The sequence below is a fragment of the Doryrhamphus excisus genome, linkage group LG3 (assembly GCF_037039965.1).
Source record: "Doryrhamphus excisus strain RoL-2023G ecotype Guam linkage group LG3, RoL_Dexc_Guam_v1.1, whole genome shotgun sequence".
Lineage (NCBI taxonomy): Eukaryota > Metazoa > Chordata > Actinopteri > Syngnathiformes > Syngnathidae > Doryrhamphus > Doryrhamphus excisus.
In genome coordinates this window covers 4594814-4616349 of record NC_136359.1, presented here as the reverse complement: position 1 = coordinate 4616349, position 21536 = coordinate 4594814, and the positions used below count along the sequence as shown (strand labels likewise).

Genomic DNA, 21536 nt, shown 5'->3' with positions numbered 1-21536 from the left:
GGATGGAATATTCCTTTCCCCAATCCCCCCAATGTAAAAAACGGTTGAAAATCAAAAAAAAAATTCTGCAGGGCCACAGAGAGGTTAGCTGTTTAATCGAGTTGTAGCTGCAACATCAGAACAAAACACTTTTAACCATGTGTGGTACACACATACAGATTCTATTTCACGCCCCCCCCCCCCCCCAAGGCAGAAACCAAATGAATTGAGCCCCCCCCCCCCCCCCCCCCACGTGAAGAACTGAGGTTCTGCTTGTTTAAGACAGAACGGATGGGCCAAAAGGCTTGGAATGTTAGCAATGTTAGAAACGGCAACAGTGGACAGAAGAGTCTTGTAGGCAGCACTCGTGCTGAGTGGGCCGCTCAATGAAAGCCGCCTACTTTTCTGATTCATCGTTTCTTGACCAGATTTTGTGAAAGAATGTGAGGAACAGAAGCGGTGGACAAACACCTTCTATTCATTCATTTTATGACAACACAAATATTGATGGTACTTTTGGTCATAGATTGTGAATGTTAGAAGAATTTAACAGAATTTAAGACTCAAGTCAAAATATCAAGTTGAAATCTAACAACAAATTTTTTTTTTCAAGAATAACATTGTCACATAATAACAAAAAATTTATTTTAGTAGCATAAAGTTGAAATCTAAAAAAAAATAAGTAAATATGTAACAAAAATAGTAAAATATAGTTGTATTTTTTTTTAATTAATTTAATTAATTAATTAATTTAATTTAATTGTGGAACAAGTGCCCTGTGATTGGCTGGCGACCAGTCCAGGGTGTACCCCGCCTTTCGTCTGAAGACAGCTGGGATAGGCTCCAGCACCCCCGCAAAGCGGTAGAAAATGTTAGATCAGGGGGGTCCAACATGTGGCACCCGGTCCATTGTTTTTTTTTTTTTTTGTTTTGTTTTTTTATTGGCCCGTGGCGCATTTAAAAAATAGAATTTAACAGAACTACAGAATTTAACAGAATTTAAGACTCAAGTCAAAATATCAAGTTGAAATCTAACAACAATTTTTTTTTTGAGAATAACATTGTCACATAATGACAAAAAATTTAATTTTAGTAGCATAAAGTTGAAATATAAAAAAAAAAGTTATAATATAATGAGAAACAAAAATAGTAAAATATAGTTGTAATTTTTTTTTAATTAGTTTGTGGAACAAGTTATAATATTACGGGAAAAAAAGCTAAAATATCATGAAAATAAAGTCATAATCTTACGAAAAAGAAAATGTACAAGAAACTGAAAAAACAGATGTAACTTTATGAGAATAAAGACAAAACGAAAAAGAAAAAATTTACAAAAATAAACTTGTGATATCATGAGGAAAAAATGTTGCAACTTTTGTACCATAGAGTTGATAATAAAAGCAAAAAAAAAAAATTGTAAAATTTACAAAAATTACATGTATAATTTTTGGAAAAATGAAAATAAAGTCAATAAATTATGGAAATTATGTCATGTTATTATGAGAAGAAAATTTCCAAAGAATATTTAAGGAGAAGGCTGAAATATTTGGAAAATGTTAAGAATAAACACATCAAAAATGGGTGATAAAAAAAAAATAATAATTTTTTTTCATCTACATCTCAAAGCTGAGATGCAGTGTTGTCTTCAAATACTGTACAGTAGTAGTAGTAGTAGTAGTAGTAGTAGTACAGTACATACGCGGTATGAAAAAATCAAGTCTCACGATATTTGCTGAAATCCTCTGCGACTTCATGCATGTCGGTCGTTTCACTTTGCGAATTTTGACGCGGGAAGTTCAACGTTATACCGATTTTTACAGTTTTATGTCAATTTTAACTCATTCAATACCAAAAATGTAGTTTTTATAAACCGAAACCAAAACACTCAATCCCAGCGCATAGTTCATAGTTTTCTGATAAAAGAATCTAATCTTTCTTTATGAGAATAAAGACAAAACGAAAAAGAAAAAAAAATGTAAAAAATAAATTTGTGATATCATGAGGAAAAAATGCTTCAACTTTTGTACCATAGAGTTAATAATAAAAGGGAAAAAAATAATTATAAAATTTACAAAAATTACATGTATAATTTTTGGAAAAATGAGAATAAAGTCAACAAATTATGGAAATTACGTCATGTTATTACGAGAAAAAATTTCCAAATAATATTTAAGGAGAAGGCTGAAATATTTGGAAAATGTTACAAATAAACACATCAAAAATGGGTGGGAAAAAAAGAATAAAGTTGACATTAACAAAGGGCTTTTTCATCTACATCTCAAAGCTGAGATGCAGTGTTGTGTTCAAATACTATACAGTCGTAGTAGTAGTAGTACAGTACATACACGGTATTAAACCAACACCGCAAGTCAATAACTCCATTTACCCATCCACACAAATACACTGAAGTCACAGTTTTCCAAAATGTCTGACAAGATTTCCCCCCGTTCATATCCATGGAAACACAAGCACCAGTTTAATAATAGCGCGGCACAACTTCCAACACAATGTCAAAACACGAGAATGGCATCAAACAACGGCGTGACTTTGGTGATCCGGTCCCCCACTAACATGACGACCTCCTGATGCGTTATCCTGCGCTAATAAAAGAGCGGCACGCGCCTCCACGCACGACCCGATGGCAACTGCTAGCTCGGCCAGGAATAGCGTGTAGCCGAATGAGACCTCCTGGTGGGTGTCGCACACCTGCCAAAAACAATGGCGCTCGTGGTTGATTTATTCTCCGATTGCATGTCTGCTGCCTTGTTGGGTCTTCTGTTTTTTTTTTGTGGACCCTCGGACAGTGGACCCTCGGAATTCCAACACGATCCGATGGATCTGTTGACATTTGGAATGAATTTTTCCCTGAGTAGTACGTTTCAGTGCTTACATTTGTAATACATATATAAATATATATATTTGTAGGTGGCACAGAGGTCGAGTGGTTAGCGCGCAGACCTCACAGCTAGGAGACAAGGGTTCAATTCCACCCTCGGCCATCTCTGTGTGGAGTTTGCATGTTCTCCCCGTGCATGCGTGGGTTTTCTCCGGGTACTCCGGTTTCCTCCCACATTCCAAAAACATGCTAGGTTAATTGGCGACTCCAAAATCCATGCTATGGCATGTCCGACATTGGGATAGTGGGAAAAAAGGTCTCCTCCCATTCCATGTGGAAGTGGTACATTCATTCATTCATTCATTTTCTACCGCTTATCCAGCTAGGATAGGCTCCAGGTGCTGGAGCCTATCCTAGCTGTCCATAGGTATGAATGTGAGTGTGAATGGTTGTTTGTCTATATGTGCCCTGTGATTGGCTGGCGACCAGTCCAGGGTGTACCCCGCCTCTCGCCTGAAGACAGCTGGGATAGGCTCCAGCACCCCCGCAAAATGGTATAAAATGAATGAATATATTTGTAATGACATATAGCTTTAGATCAGGGGGGTCCAAAATGTGGCACCCGGTCCATTGGTTTTTTGTTTGTTTGTTTATTTGTTTTTTATTGGCCCGCGGCGCATTTCAAAAATAGAATTTAAGAGAACCACAGCATTTAACAGAATTTAAGACTCAAGTCAAAATATCAAGTTGAAATCTAACAACACATTTTTTTTTTTCGAGAATAACATTGTCACATAATGAAGAAAATTTTAATTTTAGTAGCATAAAGTTGAAATATAAAAAAAAATTAAGTTGCAATATTATGAAAAACAAAAATAGTAAAATATAGTTGTAAATTTTTGAAAATTAGGTTGTGGAACAAGTTATAATATTACGGAAAAAAAGCTAAAATAAAGTCATAATCTTACGAAAAAGAAAATGTACAAGAAACTTTTGTACCATAGAGTTGATAATAAAAGGAAAAAAAATAATTATAAAATTTACAAAAATTGTATAATGTATAATTTTTGGAAAAATGAAAATAAAGTCAACAAATTATGGAAATTATGTCATGTTATTACGAGAAAAAATTTCCAAATAATATTTAAGGAGAAGGCTGAAATATTTGGAAAATGTTAAAAATAAACACGTCAAAAATGGGTGGTAAAAAAAAAATAATATTTTTTTTTCACCTACATCTCAAAGCTGAGATGCAGTGTTGTCTTCAAATACTGTACAGTAGTAGTAGTAGTAGTAGTACAGTACATACGCGGTATGAAGAAATCAAGTGTCACGATATTTGCTGAAATCTTCTGCGACGTCATGCATGTCGGTCGTTTCACTTTGCGAATTTTGACGCGGGAGGTTCAATGTTATCCCGGTTTTTACAGTTTTATGTCAATTTTAACTCATTCAATACCAAAAATGTATTTTTTATAAACCCAAACACTCAATCCCAGCACATAGTTCATAGTTTTCTAATAATCTTTCTTTTGGTTCCATGATTATGTAGCCATAGAACACAATAATCAGTGTGCCTTGAAAGATCGGTCAAAATTGTGTAAAATATGTAAAATGGCCACTATTGTAAATTTCGAAAGAGTTACAGAGAAAGTGTGATGATAATCATAGAAGACACTTTACAAGGGAATTTAACTAAATACTGACTTGAAAAGCAGCAGGCAGATTAACAAAAAACTGACTGAGAAAATCTTATTTTAAACAACAAAAGGAAGTAGAGACTAAGGGCCCCTGAGTTGGCGGCTGTTTGGGGACAAACTGAACGGGTGGTGGCTTTTTCAGATTCGGGGGCTGGGGGAGGGGGGTTGGGTAGCCCCCCCCCCCCCCCCCCACACACACACACACACCCACACCTGCATGAACACATGCACTCACGGACGCACAAACACGTCCGCTGAGGGAGTTATTCACACATCATTGCCGAAACCGGCATGGGCCCCCCCTCTAAGAGGCCCCGATGGCACCGCCTGTTAGACAAAACATAAGATGCTCTGTGAGACTTTAGCCAACAAACACAGCGAATGCCAGGAAGGGATGAGAGGCTGTTCTATGGGTGACTTCAAAGGTTAGAACGGAACTATGTGATTTAAAGCACAACGCGGGTAAGGCACTGATTGGAAGCAGTCAATAATTTAACAATGACTTGGAGTGCATGAAAAAGTGGGTAGGAAAACATAGCTCTCTTTGACCGTATGGTCATTTAATAATGAGTTTATTGGACAACAATTTAATACAAAAGCTACATCAGGTGATAATAACCGTTTTATTGTGAGCGATGAGGTGTTGCGTTCAAAGACCAACCAATGTACTCACAATTATTAACTATGTTAAGTTCATTCATTCATTTTCTACCGATTATACTCACGAGGGTCGAGAGGGGTGCTGGAGCCTATCCCATCTGAGAGGCGGGGTACACCCTGGACTGGTGGCCAGCCAATCACAGGACACATATAGACAAACAACCATTCACACTCACATTCATACCTATGGACAATTTGGTCTATTACAGGGTGTACAGCTGGGATAGGCTCCAGCACCTCCCACGAGGATAAGTGGTAGAAAATGAATGAATGAATGTACCACTTCCACATGGAATGGGAGGAGACCTTTTTTCCCACTATTCCAATGTCGGACATGCCATAGCACGACACCCTGTGTATACCTATGGACAATTTGGAGTCGCCAATTAACCTAGCATGTTTTTGGAATGTGGGAGGAAACCGGAGTACCCGGAGAAAAACCACACATGCACGGGGAGAACATGCAAACTCCACACAGAGATGGCCGAGAAAGGAATTGAACCCTGGTCTCCTAGCTGTGAGGTTTGCACGCTAACCACTCGTCCGCCGTGCAGCCCACTATTTTAAGTTGACTGTTAAAAATACAAGATAAACACTAATCATCCTGGTCTGTAACGTTAGCATCCACACTAGTGCTAGCACGACATACTAGGTGTCCTGGCCTCTCGCCCCAAGACGGCTAGGATAGGCTCCAGCACCTCCCGTGAGGATAAGTGGTAGAAAATGAATAAATGAATGAATGAATGTACCACTTCCACATGGAATGGGAGGAGACCTTTTTTCCCACTATGCCAATGTCGGCATGCCATAGCAAGACACCCTGTGTATACCTATGGACAATTTGGAGTCGCCAATTAATCTAGCATGTTTTTGGAATGTGGGAGGAAACCGGAGTACCCGGAGAAAACCCACGCATGCACGGGCAGAACATGGAATTGAACCCTGGTCTCCTAGCTGTGAGGTCTGCGCGCTAACCACTCGACCACTATGTTAAGTTGACTGTTAAAAATACAAAATAAACACTAATCATTCTGGTCTGTAACGTTAGCATCCACACGACATACCAGGCGTCCTGGCTGGTCCACCAATATTATAACGCCTTATGGAAATAAGCGATCTCGGGTTGCCATGGAGCCAACAGGGTTGCCATATCCTCCTTATCACACGTTATTGTAGCAAAGATGATTTCAAAACTGTTATTGTATGGTCAAATAGTTACATATTATTGCTTTAGTGTGTACAGTTCATTTTAGCATTGTGATGGTAACAAAAGAGAACAGGAAGGAGGACAGAGGGAGGTGACGGGAGCAAAGCGGGGTGTTGGAAGGGTGACGGTGGGGTACACAAGGGTCCACTCAGGGTGAGTGGCACAGTGGGATAACAGCGTCGGGGGAGTTCATGACCCCGCCGGGCCCTTTTTGCACTGCATAAACAAAGAGATTACAGTGAGAAGGGGTTCTGCTTCGCTAACAAGCGAGGGCACGCACACACGGGGTCTTCATGCAACATAAAAACGAGGGCAAGCTCGCTTGGCCCGGTGTGAACAAAATTAATTCTCACTCACACACACACACACACACACACACTCACACAGCATCATAACATTGTGGCGCCACCTGTCTCCTCTTCAGCAATTAATGAGCTCCCGGGATGCTCCGACCAAGTGGCAATTAGCAGGGGGAAAGAAGTGGGGGGGTCATGGAATGAGGGAGGAAAGAGGATAATAGAAGAGAGAGAGAAAAGAAGAGAGATAAAGATAAACGATACGCAGCAAGAGAAACGTGGGGGTTTAAAATGAGAGAAAAGGGGACAGTGAAAAGTGAAAATGTTCCGCTTTGATACCAAATTGGTATAAATGTGAGTGGGAATGATTTTAGGATAACGGAATAGGATAAACGGCATAGAAAATGGATGGATGAATGTTGTCAATGTGAATATTTTACACATAGAATATGATTTGATAACAAAACCATGGGGCAGCACGGTGGTCTAGTGGTTAGCGCCCAAGGAGGCTAATGTGCCATAACAATGTTAAAGCTTCTTACTAAAATGGAACCTTGGTTATCATCAGGAGGTCAGACTCTAACCAAAACGGGCGGACACAAACTGAATACTTTTTTTTCCCATAAGAAATAATGTAAATCGAGGCGGCACGGCGGACGAGTGGTTAGCGCGCAGACCTCACAGCTAGGAGACCAGGGTTCAATTCCATTCTCGGCCATCTCTGTGTGGAGTTTGCATGTTCTCCCCGTGCATGCGTGGGTTTTCTCCGGGTACTCCTCCCACATTCCAAAATGCTAGGCTAATTAGCAACTCCAAATTGTCCATAGGTATGAATGTGAGTGTGAATGGTTGTTTGTCTATATGTGCTCTGTGATTGGCTGAACAGAACAGTCGGACTCACTGTGTCATCTTACAAAGAAAGCTAACATCATCACGCAGCAGCTTAACACTTCAAAGGTGTGTCTAAGAAATATACAAACATGTACCAATACAGACTCTAAATTGTCCATAGGTATGAATGTGAGTGTGAATGGTTGTTTGTCTATATGTGTTCTGTGATTGGCTGGCGACCAGTCCAGGGTGTACCCCGCCTCTCGCCCAAAGACAGCTGGGATAGGCTCCAGCACCCCCCGTGACCCTCGTGAGGAAAAAGCGGTAGAAAATGAATGAATGTATTTTTTTTCAAGTTGCCTCCTGTTTGTGTTTACACATCCAGTCATCACGTCAGCTCCCCACTCTTCCTCTATCCATCTGTCTTTCACACCATCTTTACTTCCTGTCCCTCACGCTTACTAAACCCACGCACACACAATCACACATACATAGTCTTTTGTTGGCCACCTGATAACAGGCAGTCATTCATACCTCTTTCTCGAGCCCCGTCACCCCTTGAACCCTCACACCTAAATGTGGAACAAGAACCGGGAGATGGCGCACGCATTTGCTAACAGTTATTGCTCACACGCGTGCGCGACATATTAAGGTGGGCAATGTTTACAGTCCGACAAATAACCATTAGTGTTCTATTTGGGCAGAGTGTATATGGAATGTGCAAGAGGTGGGGGCATTGTAACATTCCGTCACAAAATAGGGTATTGAATGTCTCGTATTATTTACCATCATGTTAAAACGACCCTCATGAATTCTTTGGGTAAGTGCTGACAGTGAAAATTTTGCGTTAGTTGTGACACTTTGGCACTTTCCAACATGGTTTTCATGTGCCTTTTATCAGCCCTCGCCAATGAGAACAGGGGTGGGCAATATTTACTTTTTTTAAAACTTGTATTACTCGTGTTTATTATTAACTTATTTACCAGCATTTGTGTGTACTTTAATAACATTAAATTAAATTAAATTAAATTAAATTAAATTAAATTAAATTAAATTAAATTAAATTAAATTAAATTAAATTAAATTAAATTAAATTAAATGCTAAAATCCTTACATTTACTGATACAATAAAGTTAGAACAATTCAAATGGAATGTCAACCACTTAGGAAAGTGTAACAGCCAAAGCAATTGCAACTGTATTATTAATATATTATTAATTATTAATATTATTTACTTATTTTGTTTAAAAAAAATTTGAAAGGATGTAGTGAACAGTGCTCTTATTTTGAAGGTCGGAAGTGTTGAGAAAGTCTGTCGATGGTTAAGACGCGCAAGTGCAAGAATAAACTTATCTCGGGCATCATAAACCACTCGGTTCCATTAAATAACGCGGTGTAAACACACTCAAACTAGCATGCTCTGATAAACTAAGCTAACCTGACTAGCTTCCATTCAAGCTCCGTAAGAGATGAGATGAGACAGCTGGGATAGGCTCCAGCAACCCCGCGACCCTCGTGAGGGTTAGCCATAGAAAATGAATGAATGAATGTGTGTATTGAGAGGGTACATAGGAGATGCTGTCGTTGGGATATAGGAGACCCGAGTTCAATTCTGCATGTTGCGTGTTCTCCCCGTGCATGCGTGGGTTTTCTCCGGGCTTTAAACATTTTTTTGTAAACATTGGCGACTCCAAATTGTCCATTGTCCAATGAATGAATGAATGAATATTAGTTACCGTATGTCTAAGAAATATACAAACATGTACCAATACAGACTCCAAATTGTCCATTGGTATGAATGTGAGTGTGAATGGTTGTTTGTCCATATGTGTCCTGTGATTGGCTGGCCACCATTCCAGGGTGACGGCTGGGATAGGCTCCAGCACCCCCGCGACCCTTGTGAGGATAAGCGTCAGAAAATGAATGAATGAATGTATTCCATTGGTCAGCATTAGTGACCACATCCCACATGTTAACACCACAGAGTCTCAAAAAGTTTGTGACAGGAACTGAAAAAGCGTACATTATTGTACTTCTTTTCGTGTTTCCGAGTACAAACAGAGAAGTAATAAGACACGCTTGCTTAAAAGTAGAAAAGCGGATACACATGAAGCTTACAAGCACATACACACAGGGCAGGTGTGGGGTCAGCGTCGGGGTCAGTAGCTTCGCTCCAGCTCCCAAATATAGAGCGTCTACTATGTGAGGATGCAGGGTTCACCGAAAGGTTCTCGAATGACCACCGGCTATCGTACAAAATGTTCATTCATTCATGCACACAATCACAGTTACAGCATAAAAAAAAATGCACATCAATACATGATGTCAGTGAATGCGTCTAATTAGTTTTGTAGCGATACGGTGATTATAAGCTGCTTCACGCTGACATGTCATTAAGATCTTTATCTTCCTGCAAATCTGTAAGCATGACGGCTCATTTCCTCTCCTGCTTAGCCCATCTCCTTTTCCCCTCTACTGTTTCCCCTCGCTTCCCCCCACGCTTGCCAACGGTCTCCAGCTCTCGCAAGACGACTACTCACAGAGTCCATTCAGCGCTGAAAACAGAGGACCCTTCTGCAGCCGAAACATAAGACTGACACCTTGACCCCACCAGGATGACCTCTGCACCCCCCGGCCAATGGGTCCGACACATAGAAACATGCAAATATGTGAGTGGGTATGTGGCGTGTGTGCAGCTTGCAAACTTATCTGACCGGTTGCAACCTAGCAAAATGCATACTCACTTTCACACTTGTTGCATGTTACAAAAAAATAGTGGAATTACAAGAAAATAATAGGAAAGTCATGAGAACCCGGTTGTAGTTTTTGGAGAAAGAAGTACCTTTACCCCAGTCTATAGGACACAAATGTCCACGTCTGACATTTTTTTCAACTTTTAATAAAATAAAGGCTTTTTCCAAACAGCGCCACAGAGTGCATGTAACATTCATTCATTCATTTTCTACCGCTGGAGCCTATCCTAGCTGTCTTGGGGCGAGAGGCCAGGACACCTGGTATGTCGTGCTAACACTAGTGTGGATGCTAACGTCACAGACCAGGATGATCAGTGTTAATCTTGTATTTTTAACAGTCAACTTAACATAGTGGGCTGCACAGCGGTTGAGTGGTTAACGTGCAGACCAGGGTTCAATTCCATGCTCGGCCATCTCTGTGTGGAGTTTGTGTGTTCTCCCCGTGCATGTGTGGGTTTTCTCCGGGTACTCCGGTTTCCTCCCACATTCCAAAAACATGCTAGGTTAATTGGCGACTCCAAATTGTCCATAGGTATACACATGCTATGACATGTCCGACAATGGCATAGTGGGAAAAAAGGTCTCCTCCCATTCCATGTGGAAGTGGTGCATTCATTCATTTTCTACCGCTTATCTTCGTGGGAGGTGCTGGAGCCTATCCCAGCTGTCTTTGGGTGAGAGGCAAGGTACACCCTGGAATGGTCGCCAGCCAATCACAGGGCACATATAGACAAACAACCATTCACACTCACATTCATACCTATGGACAATTTGGAGTCGTCAATTAGCCTAGCATGTTTTTGGAATGTGGGAGGAAACCGGAGTACCCGGAGAAAACCCACGCATGCACAGGGAGAACATGCAAACTCCACACAGAGATGGCCGAGGGTGGAATTGAACCCTGGTCTCCAAGCTGTGAGGTCTGCGCGCTACCACTCGACCACCGTGCCGCCTCTCCCGGCAATTAAAACCACCAAAGTCGTCTTCTTCAGTGTCAGATTTGAACAGACTCAATTCCTTCGTCACACACGTTGTCAGTCACTCTCTCTGTCTGTAATGTACTATTTATCACATAGTAGTCCAGGCTTTCGAAAACCATTGTTGACGTTGGATATTTTAACACACTATAAAACTTGCCATCGCACCTCCACTCAATGTTCCCAGCATCACTCGTTAGCTCGTGATATCACAACTTTGTTGTAAAGTTAGCAGGTTTTGCGCAACTGCAGGGTCTTGAGACACATGCTAACTCGCAAACTAGAGAGCTAGCGACCTAAACGGTAGCCTTCAAGTTATTTCCTTTAAACTTAAATAGCCAAAAACTTACCACTTCCACACGGATAGGGAGGATAACTATTAACAGTTATTTAACCTTTAACATGAACATTAATCAAACGTAATAATTATTTCTGGGTACATGATACCATACAGCATCCATATCAAACTTGCGCGGGCCGCACTAACATTAAACTTTCATATCAAGGTGGGGGCCTCAAACTAGTGTCTCGGGCCGTGTGTTTGAGACCCCTGTTATACAGGAACACCTACTTTATTTTATGTTATTTAAAAAAACAATACTAGATAAAGTACAACATTTTTTCTTGGAAAGACAAAAAAAACTCAGGTAATTAAGGTCAGGGGAGCAGTGGTTCAATTTGTTACGGTATCGCACACAGTTATTTAGAGTAACTCAATCTTCTAATTACTCCCTGAAGAGCACAAAAAGATCTTGGACATGTGAGTGAGAGGATGGATGTATGTGCTTGCAGCCTGTGTGTGTCTACGTGTTGCAATGTACGGTATATGATAAGTAACTGCATGTGGGCTGATTTGCATTAATACGGTGCATTCAGGTGCAGTTGCGGAAACTGAAAAGCGTCTTTGTGTGCCTTGGTTCGTTTGATACAATGTGTAATGTTTGTATGTGGATATGCTGCTTTGCAATTTATTGCACGTTTTATCTGTCTGTCCTAACATACATTTTTATCTTGCAGCAGTGACACAAGCACATGTTGCACACACAACGTGACCCCCTGCTGTCCCGCCCCCTGGCTTTAAGAGAAATTACTGCCACCTGAAGCGGAACCCTGTCCATCATGAAGAGGGCCCCCCTAAAGCCCCACAGGTGTCCTTTAACATGTGCAAAATGTCCATCGAACCCTCCTACCCCCTCCCCCGGGCCCTCTATGTGGCCATTCATCTGCCTGTGGTGGAGGACATCAAAACAAAACACCTCCCCGGGAGTGGGCAGGAGGGGGGGGAGAAAAACTTCACAGCTAAGCGTGCATGTGAACTGTTGAAAGGGAAGGGAATACAAAGCTCGCCACTTTTAAACCCTCGGACAGACGTTCCAATGTGGATGCAAGGAGCATCCGGAGGGAAAGAGACAACCCATTTAAAGCCACATTTACACTTGGTCTCCACAGTGGTGCGCAATTTTTTGTGTCTCAACAGTGTTGAATAAAAAGGTGTGAAGTATCTGCAAACAAAATTATGAAACATTACAAACATTTTCCGAGAACTAGTCGTGAACACAACGTGAACGTACTCCACACCTAGTCAGCAATTCCCTCTCCCACACTGTCCGTTTCACGGTCCAATGTGGATGCAAGGAGCATCCGGAGGGAAAGAGACGGAAAAAAAGTGGATTGCTGTGCTGCCCAAACTGCTCTTTCACTTCAGGTCATACGTACTTGCTTCCTGTCTAAGTAGTTTTGCTGAGAGAACCCATTTAAAGCCATGTTTACACTTGGTCTCCACAGTGGTGCGCAATTTTTTGTGTCTCAACAGTGTTGAATAAAAAGGTGTGAAGTATCTGCAAACAAAATTATGAAACATTACAAACGTTTTCCGAGAACTAGTCGTGAACACAACGTGAACGTACTCCACACCTAGTCAGCAATTCCCTCTCCCACACTGTCCGTTTCACGGTCCAATGTGGATGCAAGGAGCATCCGGAGGGAAAGAGACGGAAAAAAAGTGGATTGCTGTGCTGCCCAAACTGCTCTTTCGCTTCAGGTCATACGTACTGTCTAAGTACTTTTGCTGAGAGAACCCATTTAAAGCCACGTTTACACTTGGTCTCCACAGTGGTGCGCAATTTTTCGTATCTCAGCCATGGTGAATAAACAGGTGTGAAGTATCTACAAACTACATTTTGAAACATTACAAACGTTGACCGAGAACAAGTCGTGAACACAATGTGAACGTACTCCACACCAAAGCGATGCTTTTGTAAACAGGCCTCATTGTCAATCAAATGTAAGACATGGGTCTAAATAGAGCACAAACTTTAACACAAAACTTCTATTGAAAATGTGATCGATTCTGCAAGATACAACCTTTGGACAAGACGAAACAAAGATGGCCACCTAAGACGTGCACAGATGTGACAGGACGAAGACAGAGAGTAAGCGAGACAGTTGCGTATTCAGAATAAAACGCCAGCGTATTGCCGCGCCGCCCGGGTAAGAAATTCTTCTCTTTGATGTCAATGTCATGTGATCCCGCCAGCGGTCGGAGGAATTGAAGCACCGTCCAAACAAACGTCAACACTTCTAACACCCTCAAGGTCGCCCTGTGTGTCGGTGTGTGTGTGTGTGTGTCAATGCAATCCTTTAGGAGCATAGGGTAAAATATTAGTCACGTATTTATCAATAAGTTGCTACAATGCTACGAGGTTTATTTTTCTTGAAAATTTGATTGAATGCAGAATACAGTGGCGGTTCGTGAAAATAAATATCTTTTCAATATCTGATTTATTTACTGTGATATTCCTTTCATATAGAGTGGAACTCTACGCTAGCGTAGTATCATGAGTGATTAGCATCCATTAACTTTATCGACCTCTGAGTGCGCTTTAAAATGTTGCTGGTGCTACTGAGCTATTGGTGTGTTACACTTGCTGTATTGTTGTTTACAATAAAATCATTAGCCGTCTTTATGGTGGTTTGGCAGTTACTCCATACTGGTATTACAACATTGGTTCTGTGCTGTGTTGCTGTGTTGCGCACTGTACTTGTTAATAAATGAGAATGTGGTCAAATGCACTCCAAATCATTATTTAAGGTAGGGGTCTCAAACACGCGGCCCGCGGGCCATATGTGGCCCGCAGGACACTAGTTTGAGGCCTGTAAATAACTGTTAATAGTTATCCTCCCTATCCGTGTGGAAGTGGTAAAGGTAAGTTTTTTACATTTTTTTGTTTTTAATAAATGCGCTTTTTGGGGGGGGTTTTGAAAACCTGATGCGGCCCAGTCTCACCCAGACCCGAGCTCCCGGGGCCCCCAAGTAAATTGAGTTTGAGACCCCTGATTTAAGAGGACCTATTACGCTCATGTTTGTATCTCCCCTTTGTATTGAGTTGTGGACTCCTATAGAGCAGCTACACATGATAACCAGCACAGAAATCTTTATAGATCTTCCAGAATCTGCACCTATTCCAGCTAAATTTCGTAAAAAAAAAACGGGTATTCCACCCACGGCCTGCCTCCGGGCTGTGGTTGTGGTTGGTCACACCCCTAAGTGCCAAACTTTACAGGAGTTGTTAATATTATATACGTTGATTTATCTTTTTAAAATAACATACAGCCATATGTGTTGGATTCCGAATCCTATCCGAAAGTGGAGACTCTACAGTCGGAAGTTTCTCAAGAAAAAAGGTTCCTTCAAGACGTCGTTAAGACGTTAAGTAGCTTTAGCATTCTAGCATTTCTACAGCATCGGTAACATGTAATGTTGTCATTACATGTTTTTGACGGCACTACCAGTGTTTAAAAAACTCGGGTAGAGCCACTGATTGTGACGGGAAAAGGCTATTAGCCACCCTGCTACCTGTATGCACACTCTATAATGCTACACAGACAACAGCTCTTGTTCCATGACTTACATTCTTACTTACAAATGTAGCTTTTCCTTTCACCTGAAGCACTTCCTGTGAGCCACTGCAAACGTAAACACAGAAGCGGCGCTGTAAAATTGAGGTTACCCCCCTCCCGACTATCTCGTTGATCAATGACAATGGAAATGTTAACCGTCCAACGCTACACATAATGACAATATTCAACATAATCTCCATATTTTTTCATTGTTTTTTGGAACACAATCCCGTCACTGCTGGTAAACAGAGGTGCCCCGTTGCAGTAGTTTATTTAGGATTCCGTTGCAGCCCAAACAGGGATTACGGCAAAGCCCGTTGCTGCCTGTTTTAGAGTGCTAAGTACTTTCTGCTGCTGTTGACGGGCTGCTTGGAGCCTGAAGTCAACAGACAGCTGTGTGAAAGAAAAGCAGGGATGACACAAGGAAAGAGAGACACGTCTGTGATGACAAAACACAAGCCGAGTGTTACGGCGTTGATGGACAGGTTTTCGAATAGCTCCCTCTGTAGGACTGAAGTGGACAGAGTGCTTACCGTTACTTGAAGAGTGGATCCGGAAACATCAGATGGAGATTCTCGCACACCGCTGTACTCTGTCGAAACACAAACATTGACATGACTTCAAACACAGTCATGTGGCAAACTTTTGAACAGAACATGGATTCATGTTGCTGATGGCAAATATGGCCGCCCGCTCAGCTAGCATAACAACTCTGAGCCACACACGTGCCGCCCACCCACACTGTGGACCAGAAATTTAAATCAAACCTGCCTTGAACAGCACCTTGCAATGAAATTGGCATGGTAAAGATACACCTACTAATTGCGGAGAAGATGCAGTCAACCAAGAAGTATTTGGGAACTAAAACACAGGAACCACACTGGCTACTAAAGTACTAAGTACTACTAAAGTAGACGTTCCTAGGTTTTTCACCTTGGACTCGTTCCCTTCAACCTCCGGAGTCAGAATGCTAATGCTAACATGACTACAGTGGCACCTTGGTTAGCGTCACTCATTCACCCCAGAAGGTCAGCCTCTAACCAAAACGGACGCTAACTGAAATTTATCTGTTTCTGTAAAAATGCATATCAATACATATAAATGATGAATGACAGGGATGAATCAAAATGTAAGGTTACTTTTGCCAACAATGAAGATGTTCCTAAAGACACAATGTAGCAGCAAAACATCACACAGACGCCACCTTCCTGTTTTGCCATGACTGGCTACTAAAGTACTAAGTACTACTAAAGTAGAGGTTCCTAGGCTTTTCATGATTTTTCTGAGGTTTTTTTAAACAAACCTTGGACTCGTTCCCTTCAACCTGCCGAGTCAGAATGCTAATGCTAACATGACTACAGTGGAACCTTGGTTAGCGTCACTCAGTCGCCCCAGAAGGTCAGCCTCAAACCAAAACAGACGCTAACTGAAATTCATCTGTTTCTGTAAAAATGCATATCAATACATATAAATGATGAATGACAGGGATGAATCAAAATGTAAGGTTACTTTTGCCGACAATGAAGACGTGATTCTTGAAGTGTTCCTAAAGACACAAGGTAGCAGCAAAACATCACACAGACGCCACCTTCCTGTTTTGCCATGACTGGCTACTAAAGTACTAAGTACTACTAAAGTAGAGGTTCCTAGGTCTTTCATTATTTTTCTAAACATTGGACTCGTTCCCTTCAACCTGCCGAGTCAGAATGCTAATGCTAACATGACTACAGTGGAACCTTGGTTAGCATCACTCATTCACCCCAGAAGGTCAGCCTCTAACCAAAACAAACGCTAACTGAAATTCATCTGTTTCAGAAAGCAAAGAATGTAAACAAAAAGATGTTTCTGCCAAAAGGGTTTTTGTCGACAGCAAAACATCACATAGACACCACCTTCCTGTTTTGCCATGACTTACTTCTTCAATTCTCCAGCATTCCTCCCCTCAAAAACCCAAAATGCAGTCACAGAAAGTTTCAAGTGCCAGCATTTTTAATAAAGAACGTAAAAAAAAAATTACTGAATTGCAACTTATTGTACATTATATTTAGTGCAGTAGGTTGTGATTTTGTGTGGCAAGTATACTTATGCCGGACAGCTGAGAGGTCCATTCCACTGGTAAGCTTGGAAAAATTACATTAAAATCCAAAATAAAAGCATTTCAAGAAATAAAATCATGTGGGCGGTTCAATTTCTGCATCGAAAACACACAAAAATACTTTCAAAAAAGTAGACGATGAAGTCACACTCAATTAATTTACTTTTTACGGCATCTAATAAACTACTCTTACCACCTCCAGCACTCCCCATGTGTGTCTCTCATGTTTGGACAAAGAGGTCAATTCATATTAGGTGGTTAAAAAAGCCTAAATTGTATTTAAATCAAAGCATAACAAATGAGTAAATAATAAAAATACTTCTATTGACCCAAATAAAAGGTGACATTCATGTCTGAGAATGACTGCAAGCCTCAAGTTGAGCGACAATGACAAATAAATCACATCAATGCACAAAAGCTGCAATGTTTTCAAGATTTAGACAACCTTAAAAGCATCATAAAATGAGACCAATGAATAACTTTTTCACGTAGGCACAAAAAAAGCCAAAGGACAAAAATTCAACCCAGTCCGGTCCTTACAATTTTATATGACAATATTCTAAAGATCAGTCATAATTAGACTGTAATTACATTCTCACCATGGTACAGTCCATATTTTTGTAGTTAGAGCATAAAAAACCTGTTTCTGACTTTCGAAACATGATTTCGAGCATTATCAGATACCTGTAAACATGATATAACACCCCTATAGTCACCATTAAACTCCTATTATTCTGTCTTTACACTGCTTTGCACAACTCTTATATATGTATAGGCTACAAGATGACTACAGGGACACAAAAGATGGCCGCTGCTTAAAACACAGCATGCTAGCGACGTTACTAGTTAGCCTCCAATTTTCTTTTTTTTAACTTAAGAAAGCAGAGAGTGGAAGAAAGACAAAGTGAAAAGCTAACAACGTACCACTTCAGGCTGCACGCTGAACAAGTGGTTAGCACGCAGACGTCACTGCTAGGAGACTAGAGTTCAATTCCACCCTCGGCTATCTCTGTGTGGAGTTTCCCGTGCATGCGTGGGTTTTCTCCGGGTACTCCGGTTTCCTCCCGCATTCCAAAAACATGCTAGGTCAATTAGCGACTCCAAATTGTCCATAGGTATGAATGTGAGTGGGCTGCATGGTGGTCAAGTGGTTAGCGCAAAGACCTCACAGCTAGGAGACCAGGGTTCAATTCCACCCGCGGCCATCTCTGTGTGGAGTTTGCATGTTCTCCCCGTGCATTGCATGGTTTCCTCCCACATTCCAAAAACATGCTAGGTTAATTGGCGACTCCAAATTGTCCATAGGTATGAATGTGAGTGTGAATGGTTGTTTGTCTATATGTGTGATTGGCTGGTGACCAGTCCAGGGTGTACCCCGCCTCTCGCCCCAAGACAGCTGGGATAGGCTCCAGCACCTCCCGCGACCCTCGTGAGGATAAGCGGTAGAAAATGAATTAATTAATGAATGTACCACTTCCACACGGAATGGGAAGAGACCTTTTTCCCCACTATATAGGTCCTTTTATCTTCAATTGTATTACTCTCACAGATATTCATGTAAAAGACAATACAATCTTGCAAAAAGTTACCAAGCTTTACTACTCAGCACTCAGTACTCAGTACTTCAGGTTCAATCTAAGGCATGTCGGAAGATGAAAAAAAAAAAAAAAAAAAGGAAGGATGTCGGGGTGTCGGTTTACCGTCTGCTCGTCAGGTATCAAAAGCAAGACCTGTCAAGGCAGGAGCCCGGCGCTGTGCCTCAATGCTTGGCTTTTCCGAAAAGGATCAGCGAGGCGGATTAGCTTCCAAATCTCTTCTTTCTCTCAGCTGATACAAACTGCCATTTCTCTTTTTGCCAATGAAAACACTGACGGGTAAAGACGTCACCTGCGGCGGGCAGGACGGAATAGATGATGCTTTTATTGTAATGCGCTTAACCTTAGGATGCAAGATCCACGTTCATGTTTTGTAATGCAGATATGTAGATATGTTATAAGTTATATGATAATGTATATTTTGAGAAATAATAAAAACCATGATAATGGAAATGGTAATTATTGTTTTATTTCATTTGAACTTGCATCAGATTACAATTGAATGCATCACATAATCAGTTCCCAGTTCCACATGTCCAAAAGGAGTAGGAAGAAGCAAAGCTTATTAAATCCTACCCCTCCATCTGGTACTTTTACAATCAGTTACATTTGTTCACTTCCTGCTTTCCTAATATAGTTCAAGTTTTTTTATTTTTTATTTTTTATTTTTTATTTTTTATTTTTTATTTTTTATTTTTTATTTTTTATTTTTTATTTTTTATTTTTTATTTTTTATTTTTTGTTTTTTGCATACTTTTTGCCGTTTGTGTCTTGTAATATTACTACTTTTAAACAATAACATATTTTTTTTCTGTCATATTTCACCTCTACACTACTAAAATTACATTTTTTTCTGATATTATTACGAGTCTGTTGTCACAAAAGTGTTTATGAAAAAAGTTTTGCTCGTTAAAGTATGACTTTTTTCTCCTCATATTTTGATTTTTTTTCTTGTAGAGTTGCAGCTGTTTATTTCAGGGGTTTTTTCCAACTATTTCAATTGGGATGGATAGATGGATAGATGGATAGATGGATAGATGGATAGATGGATAGATGGATAGATGGATAGATGGATAGATGGATAGATGGATAGATGGATAGATGGATAGATGGATAGATGGATAGATGGATAGATGGATAGATGGATAGATGGATAGAGTGTAAACAGTAAATTGCACAAATAATTTAAATAAATACATAATAATAATAATATAATAAATACAAAATACATATATATAATAAATTCCCTTCTCGTAATTATGACTTTATTCTGGTCATATTTTGACCATAGTTTCATAATATTAGAACTTTAATATTACAACTACCCTCATCTCGGTAACTTTGTGTAAACATGTGACCAGCCGTATAACAAGCATTTGTTTGATTTGGGATCTAATCCATTGATCCAATGAAAACACATCTACCAACGACCACGAGCCCAAATACCACCCGCTCTGCAGTGCTTCATGAAGACAGAGGCTCCACACATTCCATTAAAAAAACAACATCTGCGATCAAATTTGTGGAATTTGTCAAAAGGCAAACTTGTGAACAGAACATGGATTCATGTTGATGATGACTAATGTGGCCGCCCGCTCAGCTAGCATAACAACTCTGTGCCACACACGTGCTACCCACCCACACTGTGGACCAGGAATTTAAACAGCACCTTGCAATTAAATTGGCATGGTAGAGATACACCTACTAATTGCGGAGAAGATGCAGTCAACCAAGAAGTATTTGGGAACTAAAACACAGGAACCACACCGGCTACTAAAGTACTAAGTACTACTAAAGTAGATGTTCCTAAGTTTTTCACCTTGGACTCGTTCCCTTAGCATTAGCATTAGTCGGAATGCTAATGCTAACATGACTACAGTGCAACCTTGGTTAGCGTCACTCATTCGCCCCAGAAGGTCAGCCTCTAACCAAAACGAACGCTAAGGTTACTTTTGCCGACAATGAAGACGTGATTCTTGAAGTAAGTGTTCCCAAAGACACAATGTGGCAGCAAAACATCACACAGACGCCACCTTCCTGTTTTGCTATGACTTGACATGACTGGCTACTAAAGTACTAAGTACTAAGTACTACTAAAGTAGAGGTTCCTAGGTTTTTCATTATTTTTCTGAGGCTTTTTAAACAAACCTTGGACTCGTCCCCTTAGCATTAGCATTAGTCGGAATGCTAATGCTAACATGACTACAGTGCAACCTTGGTTAGCGTCACTGATTCGCCCCAGAAGGTCAGCCTCTAACCAAAACGAACGCTAAGGTTACTTTTGCCAACAATGAAGACGTGATTCTTGAAGTAAGTGTTCCTAAAGACACAATGTGGCAGCAAAACATCACACAGACGCCACCTTCCTGTTTTGCTATGACTTCACATGACTGGCTACTAAAGTACTAAGTACTAAGTACTACTAAAGTAGAGGTTCCTAGGTTTTTCATTATTTTTCTGAGGTTTTTTAAACAAACCTTGGACTCGTCCCCTTAGCATTAGCATTAGTCGGAATGCTAATGCTAACATGACTACAGTGGAACCTTGGTTAGCGTCACTCATTCACCCCAGAAGGTCAGCCTCTAACCAAAACGAACGCTAAGGTTACTTTTGCCAACAATGAAGACGTGATTCTTGAAGTAAGTGTTCCCAAAGACACAATGTGGCAGCAAAACATCACACAGACGCCACCTTCCTGTTTTGCTAT

General features: G+C 40.7%; 1 protein-coding gene across 2 annotated transcripts in view; it reads right to left on the bottom strand.

Moving 5' to 3' along the window:
• bmpr1ba (bone morphogenetic protein receptor, type IBa) overlaps nucleotides 1–15739 on the bottom strand; it is a 54000-nt gene extending 38261 nt beyond the window's left edge. For both annotated transcript variants that reach the window (XM_078789497.1, XM_058070374.2), the window contains exon 1: nucleotides 15673–15739. The gene's annotated coding sequence lies outside the window, so the exon portion shown is untranslated. The remainder of the gene's footprint in view (nucleotides 1–15672) is intronic.
• Nucleotides 15740–21536: the final 5797 nt, after the last annotated feature.